At 44.4% G+C, this 24,282-nt stretch overlaps 1 protein-coding gene across 2 annotated transcripts in view; it reads left to right on the top strand.

Annotated features, from left to right (window-relative positions):
* The first annotated feature begins 15,921 nt into the window (after nt 1–15,921).
* Akap1 (A-kinase anchoring protein 1) overlaps nt 15,922–24,282 on the top strand; it is a 30,695-nt gene continuing 22,334 nt past the window's right edge. The window contains exon 1 of one of the 2 annotated variants that reach the window (XM_027950349.3): nt 15,922–16,017. The gene's annotated coding sequence lies outside the window, so the exon portion shown is untranslated. Of the gene's footprint in view, nt 16,018–16,728; nt 17,000–24,282 lie in introns of those variants that run through there. The other variant, XM_071603757.1, reaches the window with a different exon arrangement.

Below are 24,282 nucleotides of genomic sequence, written 5' to 3'. Positions count from 1 at the left end.
AGAAGCCGTGGGAAAGTCAAATATATCACAACCAACTCTTCTTCTTATTGTGTGTGTGGTGCTGGGGAATGAACCCAGGGCCTTGCACATTTGAGGTAAGCACTCTACCAACAGAGCTATAGCCCCAGCCACACTGGTTCTTCTTTACTAGAGAAATGTTGTATGAAGTTCTTTGTGTGTGATTGCCTGGATAAAGGCGAGAGTAATTTGTACATCAACTTAAATAAACTGGAGGTCTACATTTCTCAGAATGTCCTTCTCTGTGTGGTGCCAGGTAGGAGTGGAGCAAAAGAGGAATTTGTGTGAGATTTGGGAAGTAGAGGAGAAACTGCAACTTATCGAGGCCCTGTCTCAAAATAAAATATAAAACAGACTGAGGATGTGACTCAGTGGTTAAGCGCCCTGGGTTTAATCCCCAGTACCAAAAAAAAAAAAAAGACAGTAGCATAGAAGTGGTCATTGGGAGAATTGTTGTAAGCAAGGAAGAGGCCTCCATTTCTATCTACTATGATTCATTTAGTAAAATTAAATTGGTGGTGGGGGGGGCCAGGGTTGTGGCTCAGTGGTAAAGCACTTGCCTAGCATGTGTGAGGCACAGGGTTCAATCCCTTGTACTATATAAAAATAAACAAATAAAAAATAAAGATATGTGTCTATCTACAACTAAAAAAACATATTTTAAAAAAATAAATTGGGCAATTTTGAGCCTAACAAAATCCCTTTCTAGCTTAGTTATCCAAAGAGATCTAGTGGTTCAAAGACACAAATAAGTTGCCCTTCAGAGAATCTGATATTATACTAATATACTTTGAGAGCTTCTTGTACTTTACTGGAATCCTGACAAACACCAGGTAATTATTATTATTATTGTTATTTGTACTGAGGATTGAACCCAGGGGCACATTACCTCTGAGCTACATCCCCAGGCCTTTTTTAAAAAAAAGTTGAGACTCGGGCTGGGGATGTGGCTCAAGCGGTAGCGCGCTCGCCTGGCATGCGTGCGGCCCGGGTTCGATCCTCAGCACCACATACAAACAAAGATGTTGTGTCCGCCGAAAACTAAAAAATAAATATTAAAAATTCTCTCTCACTCTCTCGCTCTATCTTAAAAAAAAAAAAAAGTTGAGACAGAGTCTTGCTAAATTGCTGAGTCTGGCTTCCAACTTTCAATCCTCCTGATTCAGCCTCCCTTCCAAGTTGCTGGGATTACAGACATATGCCACTATGCCTGAATTTTTTTTTTTTTTTTACCAGGGATTGAACCCAGGGCACTTAAACACTGAGCCACATCCTCAGCCCTTTTAAAATATTTAATCTAGAGACTGGATTATCACTGAGTTGCTTACAGCCTTGCAGATTTGCTGAGGCTGGCTTTGAACTCATGATCCTCCTGCCTCAGCCTCCTGAGCCACTGGGATCACAGGTGTGTACAACTACACTAGGCCAGAAGGCAATTTTTTTGAAAGCATATGATGTTCAGAAACTTGAGTGAACTTTCTCATTAGTTCTAAGTGTTAATCTGAGGAGACTCTAATTTTCTATACTGTCGAAATATAGAATTAATTTTCACAAGAAAGTTAATTTTCCTTAGGTTAAAAAAAAAAAAAAATTAAGTGTTGAGAGCCACAGCCGAAGGGGCCCCAGCAAACTTCGAGCTGCCAGCTGATGATTGGCTCACAGCGCCCCAGCAACATCTAGCTGATTGGCTCCTCTGCGGTGATGCTCATTGGGCTGTTTCCCTGCCCTTTCAGACCACGGAGCTGCTCATTGGGGGACTTTTTTGGCTCCGCCCATGTGACCCAGCCAATTGGCCTCAAGAGCAGGAGGATTGTGGGAGGTGGAGAGAGGCTTGTGTGGGAGAGAGAGGCTTGTGGAAAGCGGTGGTGGCAGTTGGGGCTCTGAGGGTTTTTCCTGAGAGGCTGTTTTGTTTGGCGTGTGTGGTTCTAAAAATAAAGTTAGTTTCTTTTGACAAGTGGCTCCTGATTGTGCCTAGCCAGACTGCGGCAATTAAGTAATGTAAATCTAAGACTATGATAACCTTTATTTTCTGTGCTTTAATAACTAGTATTTATCTAGTTCTTACTGGCAGCATAATAGTTTATGCAAGTGTTTGAAAGAGTACCCCAGCAGCCAAGAGAAGCTTTTCATACTGTATGCCACATTCTTTTTCTGTAGATTTCACAAAGGCCCTGAGAAATCCTGCAAAGAAACCCCTCAAACTTGGGTAAACTTATCTCAAGCTTATTTCATCATGGAACTACTGCAATACCATTCAGTCTTCTGAGGATCTACTTTTCCAAAGAACACACTTTCAAACTGATGGTCTTGTGAAACTAGTTTAGTTAACCCTAGAATTTTCTCGAAGACTCTACTCTCTCCTTTACTGTAATCTGTGGAAGATGGACTAGGTAGAACAAGGATTTATTTGGGTGTATTTTGGTTTTTTGTTTTCCTGCCCTTTAGCCCTGCCCCCCCTTTGATGGTGGGTATCAAACCCAGGGCCATACATGCTAAGCAAGTGCCCCACTGCTGAGCTACACTTCCAGCCAAGATCTACTCTTCAGTCTTTAATAATAGCTGGCAGCATCACATGGTAGCCCATTAGTGTGCATTTTGGGGGTGTTGAAGCTCCAACCCAGGACCTCACGTATGCTAGGCAAGTGCTCTATCGTGGAGCTGCATCCTCAGCCCAATATATACAATTTAGCTTATCAGTTAAATAAAACACAATAACTTCCTGTGAGTTAATTCCAGCATTATTAAAAAAAAAAAAAAAAGAAGGACCATATAACAGTCCCATCCAGTTCCTGTATTCACACCAGTTCCACACTAGTCACAGTGGGAAATAGTTTTTGATTCCCATCAGTATCTTTTTTTTGATACCAGGGGTTGAACTCAGGGGCACTCACCGCTGAGCCACCTCCCTGGCTCTATTTTGTATTTAAGTGCCTCGACATTGCTGAGGCTGTCTTTGAACTCATGATCCTCCTGCCTCAACCTTCCGGGCTGCTGGGATTACAGGCATGTGCCACTGTGCCCCACTCCCATCAGTATCTTCTTTTTTTTTCCCCAAATTTTTATTAGTTATTGATGGGCCTTTATTTATTTACTTGTTTATATGTGGTGCTGAGATTCGAACCCAGTGCCTCACTCATGCCAGGCAAGCACTCTACCACTGAGCCACAACCCAGCCCCCATCAGTATCTTTTGACTAAGATGGAGATGTCATTTTTTTTCTGCTTCTGTTTCTCCTCCTGCTAAACTTCGGGCCATCAGCTCTTATGCCATGTTATTCTCCTTACATTGTACAGAACCACAGTGTTTATTGAAAACTGTCTTTTCTGCATTCCGGACTGTGTACCCAGGCTACGAATTAGAGGACAACTAAATAAATGGAAATGTGAAAGCTCCACGGAGGGGCATGTTGCACGTGGGGGTAAAGTTCGGGTTGTGTTAGTTTCCCTTCTATTGCCATTTCTGATCAGACGGCATGTTTACTAGATTACTTGAAAGGAGAATGATGAAGGTCTTCAGTGAGTCTCACCCTGGTGTATATCAAACTTGTTTCTGGAGCTCAGAAAAAAAATGTGGGTTTTCCTCCACTTGGGGCCTTCCAAATTAGAAGATCCAGAGAGAGGCTCAAACAGGAGTAGTTTTTTAAGTTTTGCAATTTATTCTCTGGCATTTATTATGTGGTCTTTTTTGCAAGGAGGGTACCGGGATTGAACTCAGGGGCACTTGCCTACTGAGCCATATCCCCAGCTCTATTTTGTATTTTATTTAGAAATAGGGTCTCATCAAGTTCCTTAGTGCCTTGTTTTTGCTGAGGCTGGCTTTGAACTCACAATCCTCATGTCTCAGCCTCCCAAGCCACTGCGATTACAGGCGTGCGCCACTGTGCCTGGCTTATGTGGTCTTTTTTAATAAAGAAAATAAATTTTTCATTGTTAGGATTTGAACGCAGGACCTTACACACTTGGCAAGTCTCTACCACTGAGCTACATTCCCAATCCTAATCAACCATTTTTCAATACACCCTTGCCTAAATTTCTTTTCTGATTTTGGTTTAAAAATAACACAGAAGGGCTGGGGATGTGGCTCAAGCGGTAGCGTGCTTGCCTGGCATGTGTGGGGCTCTGGGTTCCATCCTCAGCACCACATAAAATAAAATAAAGATGTTGTGTCCACTGAAAAATAAAGATTAAAAAATAATAATAATAAAATAAAGATGTTGTGTCCACCAAAAACTAAAAAATAAATATTAAAAAATTCTCTCTCTCTTTAAAAAAAAAATAACACACAACATGTGTGTGTTTGTGTGTGTGTGTGTGTGTGTGTGTACAACTGGGGATATAACACAGGGATGCCCTATCACTAATCTACATCCCCACCCCTTTTTAAAAATTCTGAGACAGGATCTTGCTAAATTGCCCAGGCTGGCCTTGAACTTCTGATCCTTCTGCCTCAAGGGTACCAAGGATTGAACCCAGGGGCAATTGACCACTGAGCCACATCCCCAGCTCTTTTTAATTTTTTAAATTTTGAAATGGAGTCTCATTAATTTGTTTTGGACCCCCACTAAATTGCTGAGGCTGGCTTTGAACTTGGAATCCTCCCGACTCAGCTTCCCAAGCCACTGGGATTATAGATATGCGCTTCATTGCATGGCCTGGCCAAAGAATTTTTTTAAAGAAAAATATATAAGTCCAAACAAATATTCCAATAATGTCGGCTCTGATCCTTGTTCATATGTACAGATATTTTTTGAATTTTCAATTTGTCAGCCTTTTATTTTTAAAAAATTTCATACTACCATATAGTGATAATAGTCATTTTAGTAATTATAGAATATTCTAGCAAGTATTTATTTGTATCATAATAAATAGTTAGCCTCCCTCTTACTATTGTACATTTAAGCTGTGACTTTATTTTTAGTTGCCATAGAGAAAATGGCAATGAGGAGTTTAATGTATATGGATTTTGCTTTCCTTTTGAATCAGTGTCCCTTGGGAACATTTTTCTGGAAATCTAGTTATTGGGTCAAAGGATATGAATGTTTTTTATGACTCTTGTTAATGATTACTAAATTGCCTCCCAAAAGGTTGAACAAATCCTCAGAGCCGTGCCCTACTCCTTGGCATGATTGCTGAGGTTTCAGGGAGATGCTGGCAGCACCAGAGATATGCTGAGTTTTCCCAGGACAGACAGAAAACATGACTTCAAATGTAACACTCACGTTATCTCACTCAAAAAAATAGGCAAGAGGGCTGGGGCTGGGGCTCAGTAGCAGAGCACTTGCCTAACACATGTGAGGCACTGGGTTTTATCCTCAGCACTGCATACAAAAATAAGCAAATGAAAGAAAGTGGTACTGTCGATCTACAACTACATTTTTTTTTTTTTAAAGAACAGGCAAGAAACCTAATAATAACAAGAGGGCAGATCATAGTGCTGCCTGACCATTTCTCCTACCACCACTAGCATTTTTCCTGTATTCTTTCTACTTCTAGAAGAATGCTGAGAGGTTAGATCTTACTGGCCCTCATCTTACAGATGAGCAAAGAATGGAAAAAGAAGTCTAATAACTTGCCCAAGGGAGTTTGTACTAAGACATGAATTTGAACCCTGTGGGGTTTTTGTTTGTTTTTGGTACAGGAAATGGAACTTTTTTTTTTTTTTTTAAGAGAGAGAGAGAGAATTTTAATATTTATTTTTTTAATTTTCGGCAAACACAACATCTTTGTTTGTGGTGCTGAGGATGGAACCCGGGCCGCACGCATACCAGGCGAGCGCGCTACCGCTTGAGCCACATCCCCAGCCCAGGGAATGGAACTTAAGGGCACTTAACCACTGAGACACATCCCAAGCTCGCTCTTTCTTTCTTTCTTTCTTTCTTTCTTTCTTTCTCTCTCTCTCTCTCTCTCTCTCTCTCTCTCTCTCTCTCTCTTTCTTTCTTTCGTGATGGACCTCACTAAGTTGCTGAGACTGGCCTCAAACTTGCAATCCTCCCACCTCAGCCTCCTAAGTTGCTGGGATCACAGGCATGTGCCACCATGCTAGGCTACTGATATGTCTGAACAGTGCTGTTCCTGTTGCATTTTACACCATTGATTCCTGAAGCAATTCTAGAATCTCCCTAGATTCCTCCTAAATCGTAAATTGGTTGGAAATGAAGTTTGATACAATGAATGTGGTAGATTAAAGAGCCCCAGAGTGCTCTGTTATTTCTTCCATCAAGAGGTGGAACTTACTGAGCCTCCCCTTGAATCTTAGATGGCTTGGTAACTTTAAAAAAATTTTTTTAATTGTTCTTATTAGATATACATGACAGTGCATTTTGACATATTATACATTTTTGATTCTAATTAGGATCCCATTTTTTGTGGTTGCACATGATGAGAAGTTACACTGGTCATGTATTCATATATGAACATAGGAAAGTTATTCTGATTCATTCTATTGTCTTTCCTGTTCCCATCTCCCCTCCCCTCCCTTCCCTTCATTCCCCTATGTCTAATCCAATGAATTTCTATTCTCCCCCATCCCCCACTTATTGTGTGTCAACATTCACATAGGAGAGAGAGAGAGAGAGAGAGAGAGAGAGAGAGAGAGAGAGAGAGAGAGAGAGAGAGAGAGAGGGAGGGGAACATTTGGCCTTTGGTTTTGGGGGATTGGCTTATTTCACTTAGCATGATAGTCTCCAGTTCCATCTATTTACTGGCAAATGCCATAATTTCATTCTTCTTTGAGGCTGAGTAATATTCCATTGAGTATATGTACCACATTTTCTTAATCCACTCATCTGTTGAAGGGCACCTAGATTGGTTCCATAGCTAAGCTATTGTGAATTGAGCTGCTATGAACATTGAGCTGCTTTACGGCTTCATTCATTTATTTTTGCCGCACTAGGGATTGAACCCAGGGCCTCAGTCATGTTAGGTAAGCACTCTGCTCCTGAACTCCACCCGCACCCCTGTTAAGACCTAGCAGAATCAGCTTTCACCCTCTTGGAGAATCAATATGTAAAGAGGTTCCCTTTCTGGAGAGACTACAGAAAGAAGGAAATTCCTGGCCAGCCCAGCCCTCCCCTCCCCAACACGGTGCAGCTGGGACACTAGACAGGGAGAGTCATCATCTTAGATATCCATCCCCAGTCGAATCACCCAGTTGACATGTGGAGCAGAAACAAACTGTCCCTGATGTTGTTTTAAAACACATTAAGTGTTGATGTGGTTTATTTTACAACAGAGACAACAGAAGCAATAGGGCTTATTTTGGTGAATGTCAAATTTAAATAAAGAGTAACAGCAAAATGTTCAGTCTTCCTAACCCTCACTCTGCTGAGTGAAACTCCCTGACATTTGCCACCTCTCATGCCACCTAGCACTCACCTCTATCACAACTCTGACCCCACTGCATGTGACCTTAACTTACACACACATCGGCCTTCCCTACCAGACTGGCCGCAATTCACTTTGGTAACCACAGCCTCTTAGCCAAGGCCTGGCACAAAATAGTTCTTTAATGCTTTTTTTTTTTTTAAGAGAGAGAGAGAGAGAATTTTAATATTCATTTTTTAGTTTTAATCGGACACAACATCTTTGTTTGTATGTGGTGCTGAGGATAGAACCCGGGCCGCACGCATGCCAGGTGAGCGCGCTACCGCTTGAGCCACATCCCCAGCCCTTTAATGCTTATTTGTTAAATGAATTTTGACTCCCTCTTGACTGATTGATAAGAGCCCTTGGAAAGGAATAATGGTTTTATTTATTGTGCTTTGTACTGTGCCAACTATTTACATGTATTATCTCACTTAATCTTCACAACAACCCCATGAAATAGGCTGAGGCTATAGGGCTTGTTTGAGGTTACACTCCTGTGGAGCTGCACAGATTTAAATGTGGGCCACCTCATGCCAGGGATCTCACTTTGCAAAGAGAAAATTTTTATCATGAAACATTTCAATCATACAACTTGACTGTAGAGACTACAGAAACATATGTCTATTTTCCTAAAGCCTTAACTTTATTTGCTTCAAATATTTATCATGCTTTTAAGGAAATAAAATACTAAGTAGATTCAGTTAAAGTCCCCTTCATACTTTTCCAATAGCATTGTGTTATGGTTTGGATGGGAGATGTCCCCCAAAAGCTCACGAGAGACCATGCAAGAATGTTCAAAGAAACAATTGTGTTGTAAGAGTCTTAACTCAGTCAGTGATTTAATCCCCTGATAGGGAGTAATTGAGTGGTAACTGAAATGGCAGGGTGTGGCTGAAGGAGGTGGGAATTGGGGCGTGGCTTTGGGTATTATCTGGTGAGTGGAATTTCTCTCTCTGCCTCCTGGTCACCAGGATATTAGCTGCTTCCCTCTGCCACCCTCTCCTGCCATGATGTTCAGCCTCACTCTGAGCCCTGAGGAAGGAAGCCAACCTTCTATGGACTAAAACATCTGAAACCATGAGCCCTCTAATCAACTTTTCCTCCTTTAAAATTGTTCTGGTCAGATCCTTTAATCACAGCAGTGGAAAAAGCAGACTAAAACACATGAAATGAGGAGGGTCAGCCCTCAAGATCTTCAGGGGGTTCATTCCAAGACCCCCATAGATACCAAGATCTATGGATGTGCAACCCTCTTATATAAAACGATGTAGTATTTACATAGAACTTACATCTTCCATCACACTTTTAATGATCTCTAAATTGTTTATAATAACTAATTCAGTGTAAATACTATGTAAATAATTGTTACACTGTATTGTTTAGGAAACAATGACCAGGGGAAAAGTCCAAACATGTTTGGTTATAGACACACTCTTCAAAAAATGTTTTCTATCCTTGTTTGGTTGACTCCATGGATACAGATCCCAAAGATATGGAGGGTTGACTGTATGTCCTTCCCTTTCTTCCTTATCCTCAATCCCAAGATCCCAAGACAACTACTAGCCCAAGTCTGTGCTTGTTTTTATGTTTTTCAACATATGCATGCATTCATAAGTAATGTATCATGGATTCTTTTAAACTTTACACAAAAGGAATCATAATGTTTGCACCTTTCTGTATCAGAAACATCTTTTTCTCACTCAATTAATATGGTTTTTGAGATTCATCCATGTTATAAACTTGTAGCTTTTTTAATGCTATATAGTATTTCATTAAAGAAGCATGCCATAATTTAGTCATTTTTTGCTGATGGAAATATATATGTATTTATTTATTTATCACAATATATATTGTTATTACAATATTTCAATGGACATTTGTATAGATCTGCAACAGTTTCCACCCAGGGAAGCACTTACCCCATTATAGTATATATATATATATATATATATATATATATATATATATATATATATATATATATATATATATATATCTTTTATTCTACTAGATTTTGCCAAATTGCCATGCAAAGTGGTACTGATTTTCACTTCTAGATTCCACTCTCTTAAACATGTTTTAGTCTTGATATTAGTTTCAGTGTTTTGTAAGTCTTTGGCAGCAATTAATGAAGCTGTTGCAACATGGTGCACAAAACCTTAAGAGGTCTCACCTGGGCACGGTGGGTGGTGCACACCTGTAATCCCAGCAACTTGGGAGGCTGAGGTAAGAGGATCACAAGTTTGAGGCAAGCCTCAGCAACTTAGCAAGACCTTGTTTCAAAATTAAAAAGAAAATACAAATAAAAAGTCCTGGGAATATAATTCAATGGTAAAGCACCTCGGTGGTAAAGCATCCTCAGTATAAACAAACAAAACCTTCAAGAGGTCTGGTTGGTTGGCAATAGATAGTGCTATTTCCTGTTAGGATTCAATCCCAATGCAGGAATACAGAGGATTGGGCACATGGGCATCTAACCCAAGGGCAAGCGGGGGCTGCTATCTAGACTGCCCTACTGCACTCCACCTGCCACAGGGCTGTGCATGTTTGGGAAATGGGGTACCTGCTGTCTAATTTGCATAAGGGCTAGTGACCATCCTGAGTGGGAATCTGAAAAGTCTGTTGTAGAGAACTGTTAGTCTGATCAAACAGGAGACAGAGGTTACTAAGAAACTTAACCACTTTTAAAATGAGTCATAAATGGTTCCAGAGAGATGGCAGTGGGTATGTGGAAGTTGGAGACAATGGAGAATTTAGGTGCAGGGTTAGAGCTTCCCTTTTGCAATGTACTCTGCCCATCGCTCCTGGGAGTGGGTTAAATGTCTCATCTCCAAGGAAGTTCCTATTTCCTTGATATTATCTGAGATTTCTGGATTGCTGTGTACAGAAAGGTGTTCAAACTACCAAAGTAAATACAGTACAGCAGATTACAAACTTCACCTAGAGAAGGATCATTGCAGATTTCTTATAGATTCACACGTTCCCCACATTCATACACAGGCACCCAGCATGCTCAGGCGGCTTTGGGAGGATCCCAACTATTGGACCAGAAGAAGGTATCTCCCACAGAATCAAATACAATAGGTAACCATCTCCCACATTTAATTGCTTCTTTACTTGGATGAGCTTTGCTGTCACTGAAGGTCCTGGATTGGCTTTGAGTGGACTTTGCCTGGCATGAAGAAGTTTACAAAGTTCCATATGCTCCAGTTCCAAGCTGAATTGCCATTGGAAGAAGCTGGGAAGAGTAGAGGGGCCCTGGGAAATAGCCAACCATACCCCTGCCAGCCAGCCATGGAACAGAGCTAGAATTAAGATCATAAATATATAGTTGACAAATGCCCAAGAAGTATGTGGTGGTGATGGTGCCAGAGCCTATGTAGGAGTTATCTGAGGTCTCTTCATCAAAGCCACTTGGGTGGAGCCCCTGATCTGTGAAGTCAAAGGGAAAGCAGACAACTGTCCCCACCCACTGATAGCACATTCCCTTTAACTAAATGGTGTCCATGGTTCAAGAAACAAGGGCACTATATTCATTTCCAGGTGCCTCTATAACAAAGTTCAGCTAGAAATAGGTGCTTTACAACAACCAACTTAATTATTGTCTCACAGTTCTGGAGAAAAGATGTCCAAAATCAAGGCGTCTGCAGGGCCGTGCTCCCAGCAACCTGTAGGGGAAGCCTCCCTTGCCTCTTCCTAACTCCAGATGGTTTGCTGACAGGCTTGAGGTTCCTTGGCTTGTAGAGACCTCAGTCCAATTCTTTCTTCACCTGAGGTTTTCTCTGTGTCTCTCTGCCTTCCTTCAGTCATGGTGGCTGTATTAGAGTGGGGTCTCTTATAAGGACCTTAGTTATATTGAACTAGAGGTTCATTCCACTCCATCATGCCTCAACATCTGTGATAGCCCTGCATCTACATAAGGACACATTCTGAGGGAAAAAGGGTTAGGACTTCAGCATATCTGTTTTAGGGAACACCATTTTCCCCATAGCAGACATATTTTTGTATAGAAAACTACTTCCTAGCTGGGTATAGTAGTGCATACCTATAATCCCAGCAGCTAAAGAGGCTGAAGCAGGAGGATCACAAGTTCAAAGCCAGCCTCAGAAACTTAGCAAGACCCTGTCTCAAAAACAAACAAACAAAAAAATGGGCTGGGGATGTTGCTCAGTGGTGAAGTGCCCCTGGGTTCAATCCCTGGTACCCCACTCCCCAAATAAAATGAAATTTAAAAAAAACCCAACTTCCTGAATCTCCCAGTCTGCCTTAAGCCACAGTAAAGTGATCTGGTTAATCCATGGGTTCTGAGTTTGTTTGCTCTGGTAAATATCTTGTCTTTGTTGCTGTGTGACTAAGGATTATGAGACAGGAATACATTATAGTAAGACTTTTTGAGGTTGGTAGAGGATTAAGGTAAGTACTTTGCATAGTGCTGGGCCTTAAGTGCTCACTGAATATTAGTTACTTAAGTGACATTAATGTTGTTATCCACCTCCCTCCCCCAACTCTTCCCATTGACTTTCCTAGTAGCAGCTCATTTATTCTCCCCTGCACACACAGGGACCTCGGGCCTCACCAAATGTATCCTTACCCCACCCCCACCCAGTACTGGGAATTGAACCCAGGATGGGCTCTACCACTGAAGTTCATCCCCAGATCTTTTTTTATTTCGAGACAAAGACTCACTAAATTGCTGAAGCTGGCCTCGAACTTGTGATCCTCCTCCATCAGCAACCTAAATATCTGGGATAATAGGTGTGTGCCACTATGCCCAACTGCTTCTTCATTTTAATAAGGGAATTAGGAGTGGAGTGGAGGGGTGTGAGTGGGAGGGACTCCTTTAGTGTATAGCCATATAGGAGACAGTTCATATATACTAGCATTTCAAAAGTTCCTTTGTAGATTCATCCAATAGAAAAAGTAGGACATTTCTCAAATACACAATCCTGAAGTTGGAGGGACTGTTTAGAAAAGAAAAAAATAAAGAAAAGGAAACTGCTGACTCTGTAAACAGCCTTATAAGGGGATGTCCACCTTGGAGAATTTTCCCCATGGTCCTGCATCAAACTCTCATTCAGTTTACAACAGGTTCAGAGAATTTCCCATGTTCTAGTCCCAGAACTGCAAGCTGACTCACACTAAAAACATTTGCAAGATGTACCAGATGTAGAAAATGAAAGGACACTTTATATAATTTACAATGACAAAAAAGTCACCGGTGTACTAGTGCCTTTGTAATTCCAATTACAGCCTCTCTCAGAATCATCAGAAGGCTGCTTGGTGGGTGTAGAGTCAGACTGAAGGGCTCAAGACACAAACATTAAATGAATAATAGCATCAGGTTCTTAATTGACCATTTTGACATATCAGAGAGGCACACAGGCCCCTTGGGCTCTGTCTCTTCCTCCTCCTCCTCTTTCAATATCTCCTTTAATGCTTCCATTTTTTTTTTTTTTTTAAACCTCCTCCCTCTGATCAGCACATTCCCTTTTTGGATAAAGTGTTTTGTTCTCTTCACAGGTTTCTTCTTTTTTTAAGGTCAGAATCAGAGAATCTGAGAGAAGCTATCCATAATAATCTCTGCAGAAAAATGTCATATGATACTTAAAATACCATGTGAACAACTTCAGGAGGGTTCATGGACCTCCTTGAAGCTGTTTAATGCATCCTAAAATTCCTGCCTCGGGGCTCAGTGATAGAGTACTTACCTGGCATGCAAGAGACCCTGGGTTCCATCCCCAGCACCTACCCCCACACAAAAAAAATATCTTGCCTTAAACAGACCTTGCCTATCTTGAGCTGAGGTTAAAGTTGAAGGCTAACCACGTAATCTTTTCCTCTTGGTCAAGTTCTTAGGATCACCTTACATTGTCACCTTCATTTTCTTTCCTCTAATTTTATAGACTGTCTTTCTGCCCTCTACACTGCCTTGACCTTGTGGCCACTATCTTGGTCTTGTTTCTGCTTTGACTTGTAGCTTGCATTTTCCCTCAGAATCCAGTTAACCCACTCCTTTCTTCCCTCACCCTTTTTCTTGGCAGGCCTTGCCCATGTCCTCATACATTGGCTTTGATTGACATATTGATCTCATTCAACCTGTTTTTCTCATAACCATATTCATAACATTGTCTCCCTTTTTTAACTTCCTCCCTCTGCCTGTTCTTTTCTGCCAGTGTTCCCAGGGCTTAATTCCTTGAATATCCTTTTCTCAGTTTCTTCCCTTTCCTACTTCCACTACCACTAAGCATTACCTATCTTTAAAATACCCCTTTTTACATGATTTTTGATACATATTTGTATTTCCCATTCAGACTATTCCTCTGAGCTACAGCCTTGCATATCCAACTTAACTGCAATTTGCACTTGAATGTCATAAAAACAGCACAAACTAAATAAGTCCAAAATGAAACAAATGTTTCTCTGCTCCCATCTTCTCCCTTCTCAGTTCATATAGTAACTGGAGCCAGAGGAATCGTCACTCATTGTTCCCCTCTCCTTAACTGCAACACCAGTGATCTTGTTACTCTACTCTTAAAATACATCTTGAGAATAAAACAGACTCTTCATCACCAGGGCCACTTAGCTCTAGGCTCTTAGTTCAGACCAGCCTCATTGCCCACCTGACCCACTTGCTCTAGCCTCCTGCCTGTTCTCTGTTTCTATCCTGGTGTCTCTCTCATCCATTCTTCTTATAGCAGATACAGCTCTATCTTTAAAACCGAACTAATATTGTGTCACTCTCAACCTTCGTTAGTAGCTTCATATTCATTCACTAAACATATTTTTACTGAGCAGCCCCTAGGTGCCAGGACCTCAATAATCCCTGCCTCCTACATAAATGTAGATAGTAGATGTTGGTAAAGCCTATTTAAAAAAAAAAAAGGAAGGGGCAAGGGAAGAGGAATTGTGTGTTTATTGTTTACAATTTTATTTTTTATAGAGCTGATACTTGAGAAAGAGATGATTTATGATTTTTTGTGGTGTGTTGAAGATTGAACCCATGATTTCAGGAATGCCAGGCAAAATCTTTGCCACTAAACCACACCCCCAGTTCCTTGAGTAAGAGACGATGGGATAACCTCTGCAGTTAAGATTTCAGGTGGAAAGGATTGAAGAGCAAAGGCCCAGAGGTGAAATTATGACTGGCTTTGGGGCTGAGTAGAATAAAATCCAAGCTTGACTGTGGGTTATAAGATGGTCTAATCTCCCCCACCCCTAAAAAACAGTAACACCCCCAACAAACAAACCCACAACCAAGAAACAACCCCTCCCTCAACCTTGACCTTTGTCCTATCGTTTCCTCCCCCCACCCCCCACCTTATCTTCCAGTTCACTAGAAACTATTTCTTGCTTTTCCCTGTTGTGCCTCTGCACAGTATTCCCCCACCCCTTATGCATAGATTCAACTTCCAAGGCTGGCAGCTTCTGTCCCAGTAGATGTGTTTGAATTTCACCTTGGGCCTTTCCTTACTGCAGGAACTAAAAGAAGCCTTGTTATTTCTCTTTTTGTCAGCTTCCTCTTGTTTCCCTCACGGCACCCATCCCACCATGCACTTGGGATTCACATATGCATGAATTTAAACTCAACAGGCAAACTTATCTCATTGTCATTTGAATTTGCACTTGATCGCTAATAAAGATTATTTCCCCAAGCAATGGCAACGTTCTTAGCATGAGATCTTTTATTTTGTCCAAACAAATGCTCAAAGTCCCTACGTCTTAAGGATCGGAGCAGGGCTGGAGAGCCGCAAACCCCACCCTGCCAATTGTCTGGAGGGAATTTCTTTTTCCAAGTTCCTGGAGGAGGGAGTGACTCACGGTGACCGTCACTTCGCGGGAATCATTCCAAAACCCGAACCCATTTGGAGGAAAGTATTTCACTTCGATATCACCAAGTTGCGAAAATGGGCCAAAAAGTTGCACTCGCGTGGCACCGGGTACCACGAGTGCACACTTACTGAGTAATTATTAATGACCACCGAATTATGCATTACTACGTTACATTAGTTACCGGGAAGCTAAAGCCCCGATGCAAGTGGGTGTGTGTGGGGGTGCTGCCCATCACTAGCTTCTCCGCCTCTTCCATAGGACTCTCGGTCCCCAGGGAGAAGACAGCCAATCTGACCCCTTGTAATCTCCCAAGGCCGAAGCGGGGCAACAGGCGCGGGGATCGTGGGGCAGAGAATCCAGAGTTTTCTGGGATCTCGACATTCCAGCCAGGCCGCTCTCCCGGCCCATCGAGATTACAGCTCCTCTCGCGAGAGCACTGGGAAGGCTGGCTCCCGGCGGCAGCGGGATGTTAGCTGAGCACTCCAGACCGCGCCCCCTCTGGCGCAGCTGGAAGAGGCGCGCGAGTTACGGGCGGGAGCGGCCGGCGCGCGCACGCGCAGGTGAGCGGGTGAAGCGGGGGCGCGGGGGCACGAGGGCGAGGGGCGGGGCTTTGCGTCGCGCCGCGGGCACGTCGCTGCGCGTCCTCAGTATTTAATATCTCTGTGTTCCACTGGCCTGGGCGAGCACGTGGGGGAGCGGCCCCGAGCACAGAGCTGCGGGGCTGGGCCGTGGGGCCAGGCGGGGGCTGGGGGGGGGGGTGGCGGCGGCGCCAGGGCTCCACACCCCGACGGTCGCAGAGAAGCTGGTAAGTTAGGGGCACTGGGGGGTCGCCTGGCCCGCTCATCCCCTGCCTGGGCCCTGGGAGGGCGCCGTCGTGTTGTTGGGGCGCCTGGGGTGCAGGTGCGGGGCGCGACGCGCGCTCCAGGTAGTGGGAGGCAGAAGATCCGGATCCCGAGCGTGTGCAGAGGGCTCACGCTAGTCTGCTGTCAAGCAGGCCCGTCTTGCCTCCGTAGCCAGCGCGCCCAATGGTCCTCCCCCGCGGGGTTGTCTGCCCGAAGGCTCCTGCTGACAGGTCGCGTGTGCGTGGATGGAGGCGGCGCTCTGAGCCGTGCGGTTCCCCCCACGCGCGTCACCGCCCTCGGGGCGGGGGCGGGGACGCGACACCCGGGGCGCCCCTTCTGCGCCTTAACTGCCGGAGCGCGTTCACCGCCTGAGCGTCCCACCCAAGGTCGCCCAGCCCCACTCGCGTTTACTTTTCAAAGGTCGTGTGTACCCAGTTTGAGCCCGGAGAGGCGGCGGCGGGGCAGACTGTGGGCAGGACCAAGTGCTCAGAAGGGCGAGGAGGTCCTCCAAATCCCGCAGGGAGCCGTTCTCCGGTTGGGGGGGATAGGAGTTAAATTGTTCACTTCCGGAGCGTAACCCAACTTCTCGGCCTCTTTGGCTTGATGGCGGTGGCAAACCCCAGCAGGTAGCCCAACCCCTGGAGTTTAGCATTGTGAACCAGTGAAGAGGGCTCGGCGCACCGAGCTGGGAGGATGGGCTGGGCGACTGCTGTGCCCGGAACCGTGTTTGGAGCGGAGGGACGCTTAGAACCGAGTGAGGATCCAGAGGACAAGGGCTTGGATGTCTCTAAGAGAGTTAGCATTTGCAACCCCCTTAAGCGGTCCGGAGAGGTGGAAGCCGTCCAGCCCAGTAGGCTCGCTGACTTCACTCCTCTGGGACGCCAGTAGTCACGTGCTCCCCCCTAACTCAGGTTCGCGATCTGCAAGGTCCACACATGCACTGAGGTATGGGTTAAAATGTGCTTAGACCATGAGGCTGGACACCTCAGGGATGGGATTTCTAAGTGTTCAACTATTTTGTGCCGTAGGTTATAGTTCTTAACCATTTCCCTTGCTAGGAAGTAGGGAGGTATAAGAGAGGAAGAGTGCGGTGATGGTGTACTGTACAGACGGGACCCTGGACCCATGGGAAGCCCTGAGCATTGAGGGACTTGCCCCTCCTCTCCCGAGGAGATGCAGCAGGGTGGCAGGCGCCTTCCTGCCCCTGGGCTATGGTTAACACAAACCCGGTGGACTTCGCTCCAGGTGTGAGTGGAAGCCTCTCAAGCTGGGTAGGGTAAGGTGTGTGTGCAGGGCAATTAGTGAGGTTAAACTGCCTGTATTTCCCCTACTGAAGTGCAGGCTACTCGAAATTTAAATTATCTTTTGCAGTGAATCTGGGCCGCTGGACCTGGTGCAGCCACCTCTGTTAGATGGTTTGCTTCCTATCTCCCCTCCACCTTCTCCATGTCTCAATTGCTGATTAGGAACACTGTTCACGAAAAGCTATTAGTTCTGGTAACTAATAACCTTACATGTTCATGTAACCACTAAGTCCTTCCCAAATTAGTACCCCCTGTTAACCCTTTATGTGGAAAGCAAAGCTTGAACTCTTAGCACTCAGCCACTCTGTTCTTAAAGGTATAGAGCATCTTTGAAATGAAAAAGGCATCATGATGTGATCATTTGATTCCTCTGTTCTTGACATTCAAGAGTTCACCTGCTGATTATTGAAGATTCTTTTGAGCACTGGGAACAAGTGAAGTTATTTTGGGAGATTTTTTACTTGTGTTGAATCTTGTTTCACTTCTAGTTTTGTGTCATGGATAATAATTTGTGTGTAGCCTTGTGAAAAATGAACATACATTAGAGGTCTGTATTCTTCAGGTATGCGAATCACTAAAGCCTTGGTGGTTTCTGGCTTAAATAGGCTCCATTATCATTCGTGTTCTGTGCAGAAAACTGAACCAAGGCGGATAACTGATGCAAGCCTTTGAGTGAGACAGGTCTAGTCGATTTGTGTGTTGGTGGAGTCCCCTGCAGGGGTGTCTCTCTTGTCTCCCAGCTGTTTCTTGGAAATGCATTTACATTCACTTGGCCAGTGCAGGGTGACAGTGGAGGTTAAGTATCTCTTTCAAGTAGCCTGCTCAGGTGCTGAAGTTGATATATCTCCAGTGTAAGGTTGCTGAGCATCAATATTTTAGGGCAGTTTGTCCTGCTGCCTGGTAACCCAGATTATTCTTGGGCTTTGGACCTAGATTGGTCATAGCCATAGTTTGTGAGGGAAGGTAGTTCTAACCTTCACAGTGTTCCTTTCCCATTCTAAAGAGAGATGGATTTCATATTTGTGAGACTTTGGACTGTGCCTGGTACCTGATAGGTGCTTAAACATTGTTCTCTCATTCCTAGGAATCCGAGACTGAGTTAAATTTCACTTGAATCACTTGATTTGAATTTTATTAAAATCACCCCTTTCCTCCTAGCCTCTGACCTAGAAATTTGGTTAAAGTGCTGAGGGAGACAAATTGGTTTCCCCAGTTTGCTGGCTAGCCTCCTAGTTCAACATGTCATGATTGGGTGGGCATTTTAGGGCTTTGAAGAGTGGCAGCCAGAGTGCCTGGAGAGCTGGTTCCCCGCTACTTCTTCCTGGGGTGTTTAGGATGACTGACCTCTCTGCCGCTTGGTCTCTTCCCGTTGTGGGGAAGCCAGACAGTTGTGTCAGCTGAGAGTTAATGCCTTTGGTTTGTTATTCTGAGGAAATTTCCTGTACTAAGGGGGAGGTGCTGAGTTCTCTGGGCCTCTTGGTCCACTGAAATCATATACTCTTTGGAATTGTTCATCTCCATAGTGGGGCACCTATTAATCCTAAACCTTGCTTCCTAGGGCAAGCTCTGTTTCTCCTCTCTCCCTTCCTGGTGTATCTACTTCACCCAGGTTTCACTTGCACATTTAACATCAAGTACCCATGTGCATTTGTAGCACTCCACTGAGTGAACCTGATACCTAATTTTAAACTTGGGCAGTGGAAAGTACTGTCACTGAACATGTTTGGAGCAGGACAGAGTCTGGCTGGAGAAGTAGCTCTTGGGGATGTGGAAACTGAGATTTAGGGGCTGCCTCTTCTTTCACCTTCCTTTTAATCCTCATACCTCTGAGCATCATTGAAACCGGAGGCCATTCTAGATTGTTTCAGTGAGGGGTAGAGAAACAAGTGTGGGTTTGAACCAGGTCCTCTGGAGGGCTTTTGTGAAAAGAACCAAAGAATATTCTTAATTCCTTGTTTTTTTTTTTTTTTTCCCTGATGTTTCTGCTGCTTTCTAAGCAGATTTTTGTAGTAAAGTTATGCACATCATCATCAGCAGTTTGAGGACTGGCTTTCCAGTAATAAGTAGCTTTCAAAGTGTCCTTTTCCTTAACTTTCTTTTTCTATTCCTAAATGCTAGCAGAGTTATTCTGTCCAGGTCTTTGCAATCTGGACATGTCTGCAGCTTGGTTTGTTAAGTTTACAGGTGTAGGTAGTAAACATTCTGTTCCCCGTCCTGTAATACTGGCTGGTCATGTTCATCTAGCCATGTGTCACTAAGGCCCATTTGTACTTGGGAACAAAGCAGGGCACCCAGGTGAGTTCTGGAAGTTAAGGTATGCAGAGCTTGGAGCCAGTGAGGCTTATCTTACCTCTGAGCTTAGTGGCAAGAACCTTGGGCTTAGTGTAGTTCTGAGTGCTGAACCTTGGCTGTGAGTCTAGGCAGGCCTCTCGGCCCTCTGGGGTGTCAGTGTCCTCACCTGGTAAAGGAGGATTGGTGAACATTAATGGTATTTAGGTTATGCCCCTAGGAACCTTGGAGTTGAATAGGGTGCCTGAGGGCTGCTGTCCTGGACAGCTGGGGTCAAGAACATTTTCAACATCATGGTTCTTTCTGACAGCACTGGTCTAGTATGTTCTTTTTAAAAACAATTTTAAAAGCTTAATTGCTAGCCAGGCATGGTAGTGCACACTATAATCCCAGCAACTGGGAAGATTGAGGCAGGAGAATTGCAAGTTCCAGGCCAGTCTTGAACCTTGTCTCAAAAAGTAAATGACTGGACATGTAACTTAGCAGTAGAGTATTCTGGATTTAGTTGTCAGTACTTCAAAATTAAAACAACAAAACAAATTGCTTCAACTTATAAATCTCTAAATCATCATGTGTTTGGGTTTAGGCTTCCATAGTCCATAAACCCATCAACTTTATTTCTATCCATGATAAGCAACTTCTGGTACTAAGTACTTAGGAGAGGAGTGATCATTTATGAAACAGTTTGAGAGAGGAGCTTAGTAAGGGGCTAGGGACATGCACATGAAGCAGAAGGGACAGGTCCTTAGAGCTCTGTGTTGCTTCAAGAGCCTGTTTATTATCATAAAGGTCCTTTTGTTCTTAATTCCCTGGTCTCTGAAAGGGAGATGTCATCAGATCTGCTAGTTAACCTGATGACTTCCTATAGGACCCTAGTATAGGCCCTCAGCTAAACCAGGTTGGATTTTTATTCTGTTCCCTTCAGTTCATCTAAATGTTATGGAATGTTTTTCTGTATTTACAGAAGACATTGGAGAAAGTGGGCCATTGGAGAGAGTGCTGATCCTGAAGCATGGAGGCGGGGCGGTTGGGGGAGTTAGGGGGGGCCTTTTTTCAGGTGCCCTCCTGATCCAGCCTTGGGTGTGCTTTGTTTGAACCTTGCTAGACTGGCCTTTGACATATAGCGTGAGATCTTTTTTTTTTTTTTCCTGGAGCCAGATGCAACAGATGCATAACAGACACCTGTGGCACTTTAGGAAGGTTATTTTTATTAATTTTGATTCAAGGTTGCTTTGGCTATTGAACTCCTGGGCTCAAGCAATCCTGCCTCCACCTCCTGAGTATCTGGGACTACAGTTGTGTGCCACCATAACTGGCTAGGATGGAATCTTTTTCTTTCTTTTTTGAACAGTGCTGTTTTTATATTCTCAACTCTATGAGGTTAGGCATCTCAAGTTTGTAAATGAGGAGTGAGTCCCTGAGGAGGGCAAGCTGATCCCAGGATACAGGGAGGGCTGGGCTGGTTATTTTTTGTTTTGTTTGTTTTGGCCCAGGCTGGCCTCTAACTTATGATTCTCCTGCCTCAGCCTCCCCAGTAGGTGGTGTGCACCACTCTGCAGGCCTAGGCTAGCTTTTGACCTATGTCAAGATAGTCTCTCCTTCCCCACGCTATCTGCCCTCTCTCCCTCTTTCCCTTCTCCTTTTACCCCATGCTCAAAGGCTGTTTCTTATTTACTGCTCCATTATCACTCACCCAGAAAGTAAAAATGGGTTTTTAAAGGATTGAAATAATTTATCTCACAAACTGAGTTTGAGTTGTTTAAGCCTCACGGCAGAAAATCCAAGGCAGTTTCTCAGACCTTAAGGCACAGCTACCTAGTCTGAGGCTTTTTTATTATAGACATTACTTGCCCATTTCAAAAGTGTATGGCAAGGGGCTGGGGATGTGGCTCAAGCGGTAGCACGCTCGCCTGGCATGCATGCGGCCCGGATTCGATCCTCAGCACCACATACAAAGATGTGTCCGCCGAAAACTTAAAAAATATTAAAATAAAATTCTATCTCTTTCTCTCTCTCTCTTTAAAAAAAAAAGTGCATGGCAAAATAAGACTTTGGAAAGATAAGAATTAAAGATCATGAACTTTGGTTTCCTGTAAAATGGGATAAGAACTCCTCCAAGACTGAGCGGGTTGAAAAGACAACCTTGAAGACACTCATTCTTTAGCTAATAATAACACGCCTGTCAGACCTCACATGGAGGTCATGAGACCATCCCCTGGCCCTCAACAGGCTGTCACCCAGGAGTATCCCAGTCCTGGTTGGAGGAGGCAGCAAGTTCTGTCCCAGCCCCCACCCCTTCTCTCTGCCCTTGACCTGGGTGTGCCTTTGTGAGTACCAGGGACAGCAACCCTTGTGAAGGCGGCTGCATCTTCTGTGATTCTTCTTTGCCCCTCTGACAAAATAGTGACTTCCACTTCTTGAGCTTCCTTGGAGAGAACAGCACTTGTATATGTGCCTGGAGCTGTCTGTAGGAGGAAAGGCAGGGCTGAGGATAATCTCGCTGCTTTGTCCTTTGACTTTGGTGTGGCCCACTCGGCCAAGCATGTGCTGGTGCTATTTTTAGCAGGTGGCATCCTTTAGGAGAGCCAAGTGCTTGTGGTTGCAGTGTCCAAGACAGGTCCTGCTGCTGCGGCTGCCTAATCAGGAGAGGGAGAGAATAAGCCACCCTAGAAGCTGCCATGGCCTTTGTGGATGGGTTGGCTGCTTAAGAGGCCTCTGGGGCTGCCTTTTCTATTCTGGGTCTGTGGCAGAGGCCCAGTGCTTCCTCCTGGGCCAGGCAGGCATGTGACTGAGGCCATCCAGTGAGCTGGGGAACTAGGGGTCAGGACCTCTGTCCTGGGGAGCGAGGACCCCTTTTTGCTCCAGTTGCTGGTTTCTCAGGAAACCTGGTAACCCTGTTTCATCTGAAGTGTTCAACCTAAGGGCCAGCGACTAAGTGGACAAAACACTCTTAAAACTGTGGCTTGGTTGGCAGTCTGATTACTGGTGTCTCCTGGCTTAAACTAACATACATAGGAGAAGGCAAAACCATGGCTCCCAGTAGGAACTCTTTGCTGGGAAACTGCTAAGGCTGAAGAGGGATGAAAAACTGTTTGACAAACAAGTTTGTTCCCCATGCTATTCTCCACCCTTCTTCTCTGTCTCTTTCCCCTCCCTCCCTCTCTCCCCCCTCTCCCTTTCTCCCTCTACGTATTTGTGTGTGTGTCCGTCCGTGTGTCCGTGTGTCCTCCCCTTCCCTCCTTCTGCCAATTCTAGCCCATCTATCTGTTTCTGATTAAGAAAGCTTAGTGCCATATAAGGCCCTCAGTTGCCTATGGTTTATGTTGGCTGGAGAGCAAGGTTGTTTTTGTAAAGTCTGATTCAAAGAAGTGGCAAGAGCTCATGCTGTGCTGTGTGTGTGTTCACCCGCCCCTGGGGGTTAGGGCACCTTACTGGAACCGACTGATTTGATGAGTGGGGGCTGAGGGTAGGGTTTCAGTGGTTCCCTAAGCTAATGTGCAGTATGGCTGCAGGACTTCCCAGCCACACATTTTCTGAGAACTCCAAGTAAAAAGTGAGCCTCTGTTTTTCACACAGAATACCTGTCATGGTCCCAGCCAAGGGCATCTTGTTTCTGGAATAGATTTCCTTTTTTTTTTTTGTGGTGCTTGGGATCATACATGCTAGGCAATTGTCTACCACTGAGCTACATCCCTCTCTCTGGGATAAATTCTGAAAGCAACTTGTATTTATGAATTAAGAATGAAAGCCCTTTGGGTCCGGGAGTTCCCCCTCAGGAGGAAGTCTGTGACCCCAGTTCCTCTGGGTGCTTGTGAGCTCTTATCTTCAGCACTGTTTCTGCAGGGGGTGCCAGGAACCTGTTCTCTGGCAGCAGCAGAGCTCAGACCCCATCTTGCCGTCTCCAGTCAGCTACGCTTGTTCCTGCCTTAGGACTTTGGCACATGTTCACCTGCCTGGAACTTTCTGCCCCTCCCTCCCTCTCTCCTTTCCCCAGGTGCTGGCATGGCTCCTCACTATTCTAGCTCTAGTGCCACTGCTTCCAAGAGATATTCCCTTGATTCCCTCTGCATTCTCCCCTGACATTCTTCCCTCCTAAACACCCTCCCTTTCTCATCTAAACCAGGGTGCACAGAAAAGGACTGAGAGGACATTTCTCAACCTTGCCGTTACCCTGCTACACACAGGACTGTGTACTTAATTTACTACATTACATGTCCAAGGGGTGCCTTAGCGCCCCATTCTTTCTCACCAGCTGCCAGAGGCTGCAGGTGTATTACATACATTAGGTTCTGAATCTCTCTGTAGTATCTTTCCTGAAATTTGAGTCCCTACCCCTCCCTCCAACCTTTCTTTATGTCACTCATAGAACCCTTACAATGGGTATTAAAATCTTTCTTAAGTGACCAATCCCAAGGAGGAACCTGCCACCTGGTGCTGACTAGCCTCAGTGGGGTGGGGAGACTGTTGCCTTAGTTCTGAAAAGGTCCATCAGTAGGCATATTCTCTTTTGGATTATTATTGTTATGTCTGTGGGCAATTTGAGGGTATCTAAAGTAAAATTGGCATCAGTTATCATGGAAAAAGAAAACATCATAAGTTTGTATATATAAATGAGTTGACACTAGAGTGTACTAT

This window comes from Marmota flaviventris, chromosome 17, assembly GCF_047511675.1.
Source record: "Marmota flaviventris isolate mMarFla1 chromosome 17, mMarFla1.hap1, whole genome shotgun sequence".
Lineage (NCBI taxonomy): Eukaryota > Metazoa > Chordata > Mammalia > Rodentia > Sciuridae > Marmota > Marmota flaviventris.
Note: the sequence above shows the minus strand (reverse complement) of the source record. Positions and strands in the feature narration are given on the sequence as shown.